General features: G+C 40.5%; 1 pseudogene; it reads right to left on the reverse strand.

The window, feature by feature from the left end:
• Positions 1-4,756: 4,756 nt before the first annotated feature.
• LOC130473202 (pterin-4-alpha-carbinolamine dehydratase-like) lies at positions 4,757-5,661 on the reverse strand (annotated as a pseudogene).
• Positions 5,662-6,079: the final 418 nt, after the last annotated feature.

The raw sequence follows: 6,079 nt of genomic DNA on the forward strand, positions 1-6,079 counted from the left end.
GGGAAATTTGTCAGAGGGACTCTTGCTCAGGTGGGGCTGTGGCTCAGGGACCGAGCATCTGTTTTGCACACATGAGGTCCCAGGTTCAATCTCCAGCTAAAAGTGTCAGGTAGTGGATGATGTGAAAGATCACTGCCTGAGACCTCAGAGAACCACAGCCAATCAGTGTAGACAGTACTTATTCTGATAGACCATGTGTGTTCAAAATTAATACAGGGCTTTTAAAAATGTGCAGTAGGTGCAGTTCCAGAAAAAAACCCCTTTTTAAAAAAGTACCATTCGAAAATTCAGCTCATGCAGATATTATGTTATTTAAGCTATTTTCTTTTCTTTGTTGTTGTGTATGGAATATGTGGTAGAAGAATTACTGTTGGTTTTTTTAAAGAGTTGACTTCCTGAATTTTCCAGCAAGATCCAAAGTAGTCTTTGTACTAAAACAAGTGTGAGCTATGGCATGCAGGTCTGCTGTGCTGTGCTGGTACAACAGTTTCCATTTCTCTTGTTCTTCATTTATTTTATATCCCTCACTCCAAAAGGTTTGTTGAAGCTTATGATACAGCTTGCAAGAAACTTGAATATAACACAGTTCTGCAATGGTGTTGTCACCAGTTCTGAGGTTTTTCTCTCATTCTGTAGAGTTCTAAATGTCATGAAATAAGATTCTGAGTCACAAAGCAGGTTGGTACACACTGTTAAAATGCACATGTAGATGATAGCAGTATGTGCACAAATTACAATCACACATTTACTAGTAGCAGAAAGTGGAGAGATAGCTGAGCTCAAGAGGAGGAAGACTATATAGAATCCTAGAAGGTGCCACTTGGGAGAACAGGCCAATAAGAATGAATGCCCTGAATTAGGCTCTTACCCTCTCCCTTCCTTTCAGGGCAATTTAATTAGCTCTATAAAAAGTTCAGAGCCCTGACCTGGATGGCCCAGGCTAGCCTGATCTCATCTCAGAAGATAAGCAAGGTTGGCCCTGGTTAGTATTTGGATGGGAGAACACCAAAGAATACCTGGGCAACTGCACACCTCAGTTAATCTTTTGCCTTGAAAACCTTACTGGGTTTCCATAAGTTGGCTATGACTTGATGGCACTTTACACACACATGGAGAGAAAGAAAGTTAATTACCCAAACAAAACCAAGACCAAGCAGACTCATGCTTCCCTTTTCTTCCTCAGCTTGTAATAAGCAAAGAGGTAACCATTATGGAGAGATGCCAAAGCATCTGGTTGCTACTTTTAAATTGTTCTGGTCATTAGATCTCTTTCATATAAAATTTTCTCAATGATAATAAAAGCATAACATCCAGTTGGAATTAAGACTGGCTTGTGGTACCCAGAAAAGCTCAGATGTTTTTTGTTTGGTTTTGGGGGTTTTGCTCACAACTGTTGATGCTCTTGAATAATTAAAGTCAGACATCATTAAGGTTGTAACCTCTATTAAGAAACCATTGTATTTGGAAAGGAATCCTGCCACTAATTGCTTCTCCAGCTATCCTTTCTGTGTAGTTGGTATAGGAAGGCTGAGGATTTGGCACTCTCCCAGAGGTCTGTATGGATAATTTCCTCTAAATGATGAGCTAGAGCTATTTTTACCCACTTGCCTTAGACGCTACAACAGCATCTCTTTTCCTTGTTGGTCGTGTGCAGCCATTTATTATGCTTAGCAAGGAGCTTGTCAGTTTTCCACTGTAAATATCTGTATGTTCAGGAATTAAAGTAACTCAGCAAAGTAGAGTGGCCACTGATATTTTAATATTTTAAGCTAAGAAACCCCTAAGGACACCATTATAGCGGAGGACTTTTCAAGAATTTACCCTAATACAAAGTTCAAAAATGTTCTCTGGCATATCCTCTAATTGAATTAGGAACAGAATTATGCTTTCATATCACTCCTCTCAACACAGTGTTGGCTTTTAGAATATTATCCCATTGTTTTATGGTTTGTCAAGTGGATAGGTGCTCTATTTCAGTCAGAAAATGGGAACCCAGCACTGTGTCATTCTTGCCAACAAAGGAGCTGATTGTCTAACAGGGAGGAGCTGTTTATCACAGACACATAGTTTAAGATTGGAGCCATATTTTAGGATTAGATTGTTGAAACAGCTGGGGAGCTGTCAACAAAATAATTAAGAGCTGGATAGCATAGGAACTGCACCAGAAATTTATGAAGCTGCATTATACTGAACTGTCCACTCTGTCTGGCAGTGGCTCTACAGGGTCTCTAGTCTTTCCCTACCCATGCTACTTGAGATCCTTTTTGCCTGTAGATGACCAAAGAATTGAATCTGAAACCATCTGCATGCAAAGTGTGTACACTAATACTTAACAATGACCTCTCCTTCCTTCTAGCCAATAACAGATGGGGGGGGGTTATAACAGGTTTTGTAGCCCCCAAGTTTCTTGACACATCAGTGGAGGTCCTGATTCTGGAAGTACTAGAATAAGGTTATTTTCTTCAAGACTAGAGGCTGTCAGGTGAACATTCTGCCATCTAAGGATGACATTTGTCTAGGTCTACTGCTGTTGTTACTTTTGGGAGGATTCCTGTGACAAAGGAAACAAGTTCCTTTGACAAGTTTTGGCAGGAACCAAGGGAATGATGCCTTTTGTAGCTTCTTCACTAGAGTCACTACTAGAGGATGCCATGGCGTCCTACCCCAAAATGTACTTGGATCTGAGGTTGATAACCTCTCCTCTTTCTGTGGAAATTTCATTAGACTCGGGTTAAGGGAACGAGAAGGTCATGACAATGTCTGAGTTTAGTACTAAATAATGGTCCCAGAGGTAGCATGAATGGAAAACTCATCCTTTTGTATCAGTGTTAGGATCCAATGATAGCCAGGGTCAGCTCAAGTTGTTTTTGGTAATAATTAGCGGCAATTGAAAGGGGAATGATCCAAAATCAAAGTTGTACCCCTCACTGAAGGGATTGTATTTGGGAATGAAGAAAAACATGATGGTAACTATTCTCCCTTCCAAGGTTTTCCCAATTGCAACCCTGACTTCTTCTCTCTAAGGAAACAGTGACCGCATTCGGGTGAAATGTTGTGGATCTCACCATGAATGTATGAAGGGCCATAGATATTCAGTAGGACTGAATAGGAAAGAAGTTACAGTTCCTCAGGCAATAGGTTCCATTCTGTCAGACCTACTGGTATTTAAAATTCTATGGTGAAGAGAAGAAATATTCCTAAGAGAACAGATTGTATCTTCTGTCACTGCTTAAGGGCAATAATGAGGTGAATGATCCAAAATCGATTTGAAGTTCTATCAACTTCAAAGATAATTAAAGGAGTCGAAAGAGAACAGTGTGTGTGTGTGTACTTATATATATATATATATATATATATATATATATATATATATATATATATATATATATATATATATATATATATATATATATATATATATATATATATATAAAGAGTTGATAAAGGTCAATTATTGTCCTAGCTTGAAGCATTCCTGCCTGATCTTTGTGATGTGGCTCTGTGATATACTTTCACCAGGAGTTCAAATCATGGTTTAGTGCACTAGTCAAGACAATGCCAGAAATAGTAAAATAAGAAGGAAGGAGGGCTTGCACTAAAAGCCACTAAGTAACATGCCAAAATGCATTATACACAGAAATTGACAGTTTGTCTATTGATGTTAATATCAATTTTCAAAGTGGTTTACAATATAGTCACAATTATAATCAATTAAAGTGAGCATTAAAATCAGTTCAACAAACCACAGCACTCACTTTTCAACCAAGATCGAAAAGCTGCACCCAGATAGAGGGTTCCAGCTAAAAGGTCTGGCAAAAAAATAATGTTTCTGTCCACTTCATAAGAGGCAAAAGATGCCAAATGCACCTTCTTTGGCCAGCATTCCACAGAAATGGGGCAACTGCAGCAAAGGACCCATTCCTACTGAACGACAATCTTGCCTCACTGGCAGATATTCAAGCAAGGAGAGGGGGTTCATAGTAGAAAAAGATTATTAGTTATTAAACCCAAATAATAAAATGCCCCACACTGGAAAAGGGGGAGTTAAAGGATCACTTTGCTTGGACCATGGTTCTCATAGGAATGAGTTACAGAATTAGGGTTGCCAACCTCCAGGTACTAGCTGGAGATCGCCTGCTATTGCAACTGATCTCCAGCCGATAGAGATCAGTTTACCTGGAGAAAATGGCTGCTTTGGCCATTGGACTCTATGGCATTGAAGTCCCTCCCCTCTCCAAATCCCACCTTCCTCAGGCTCCACCCCCAAAACCTCCTGCCGGTGGTGAAGAGGGACCTGGCAACCCTATACCGAATGGAGTCAGCATTTCCCCAGACCCTGCTTAATTCAAAAATATGGCTCTTAACAATTATGTGCTAAAATAAAATTCCAGAATACCCTAACATAGCCACCATGGCCAACAGTGTGGGAGTCAATTGTGATAAGTTGTCAGAGTACAAGTAGTTCTAAAAATAATATGAGCAGTCTGCTCATGTGAACAGTATAATATGGGAATAGCAAAACCACATGAATTTGTGCCCCCTCTTTTTTTTCCCAGATACAATGTAGCTTTATTTAGGTAATTCTACAACTGTGCTTTGACTGGGCTCATGCAAAACTGCTTGAAGAACTACAGATTAACGATGTTGAATACAGCAAATTGACACAAAATGTTTTCAAAGGTAAAAAAAAATGTAAGAGTTTGGATAAGACTGCTCAGTATGGCTTCCCTTACCAAGGTAACTGTGGTGAGTATTGTTAAGGGTGAGTTCTGTGACTGAGAAGCAGCAGCAATACTGATACTGGGTTAACATCTAGATCAACATCTTTTGCCCAGGCAGTCTGTTTGGCAAGAGGCTCTTCAGACAGAAGAGAAGGTATGTGTGTGGGTTCATGTACTTGCAGTTTCAGGCTCATGTTTTTGCAGTTTAAAGACAAAGAACCTGCAACTTGCTCCATAACACTGGTCAGGTTGATGTGTCATTCAGATAAGCCTGCACACTCATGGGTGCTTAAGGTTATATGAACGTTCTAAACATTGAACCTTCTAAATATTGATAGGAAGAAAATAGATTCCTTTGAAATGTTGTGTTGGAGGAGAGTGTTACGGATTCCGTGGACTGCCAAAAAAAAAACAAATCAGTGGGTTATAGATCAAATTGAGCCTGAACTGACCCTAGAAGCTAAAATGACTAAACTGAGGCTATCGTATTTTGGTCACGTCATGAGATGACAAGAGTCACTGGAAAAGACAGTCGTGCTAGGAAAAGTTGAGGGCAGCAGGAAAAGAGGAAGACCCAACAAGAGATGGATTGACTCAATAAAGGAAGCCACAGCCTTCAATTTGCAAGATCTGAGCAAGGCTGTCAAAGATAGGACATTTTGGAGGACTTTCATTCATAGGGTCACCATGAGTCGGAAGCGACTTGACAGCACTTAACACACACACAAACACTGAACCATTCAGGGTGATGATCCAGTTTCTTTGCCTGGAGAGCTACTCTGGTCATAAATCCAAAAGCTCGACTGAAGTCCTTGAAATGGAACTCTTTGTAAATGGCATCTCCACATCTGCCTTCCACCTCATTCCATCCCACAGCTCTGAGATTTGACAGCAACTGTTCTCTCTCTTCACCACTTAATCTGTGATCTTTTCCTGCCATGTCTGCAACTAGTGAGCTAGCTGGCGACCCCACCTGGGTGTGCCAGCAACAAGCCGCAGCCTTGCTCCTCTTTTGTGAAATGGAAAATGAAAAGTTGTGGTTTTCTTTTCATGGGCAAGAGTCAAGTGTTCGCAGCTCTCATAGTATTTCTATGAGTAGACCACTCGTGTAACCAATTTTGTTCCCTCCAGTCAGCCCTGGCATACCACCAGAGCTTACTCTCATTTCAGTCTGCATTAGAGTCAAAGCAGTCTGATGGGAAATCAGTTCCTGTGACAGCAGACATTTCTAGGAACACTTTCGATGAAACGGTTTCATGGCGCTTAGGAAGATGCTCAGAGCCAAGGCTGCACTCATGGGCACCATTAAGCTATTTAAATCCGGTGGATTTTGATGAGCTGTAACCAGCCTTGCAGTT

Source organism: Euleptes europaea, chromosome 2 (assembly GCF_029931775.1).
Source record: "Euleptes europaea isolate rEulEur1 chromosome 2, rEulEur1.hap1, whole genome shotgun sequence".
Classification (NCBI taxonomy): Eukaryota; Metazoa; Chordata; class Lepidosauria; order Squamata; family Sphaerodactylidae; genus Euleptes; species Euleptes europaea.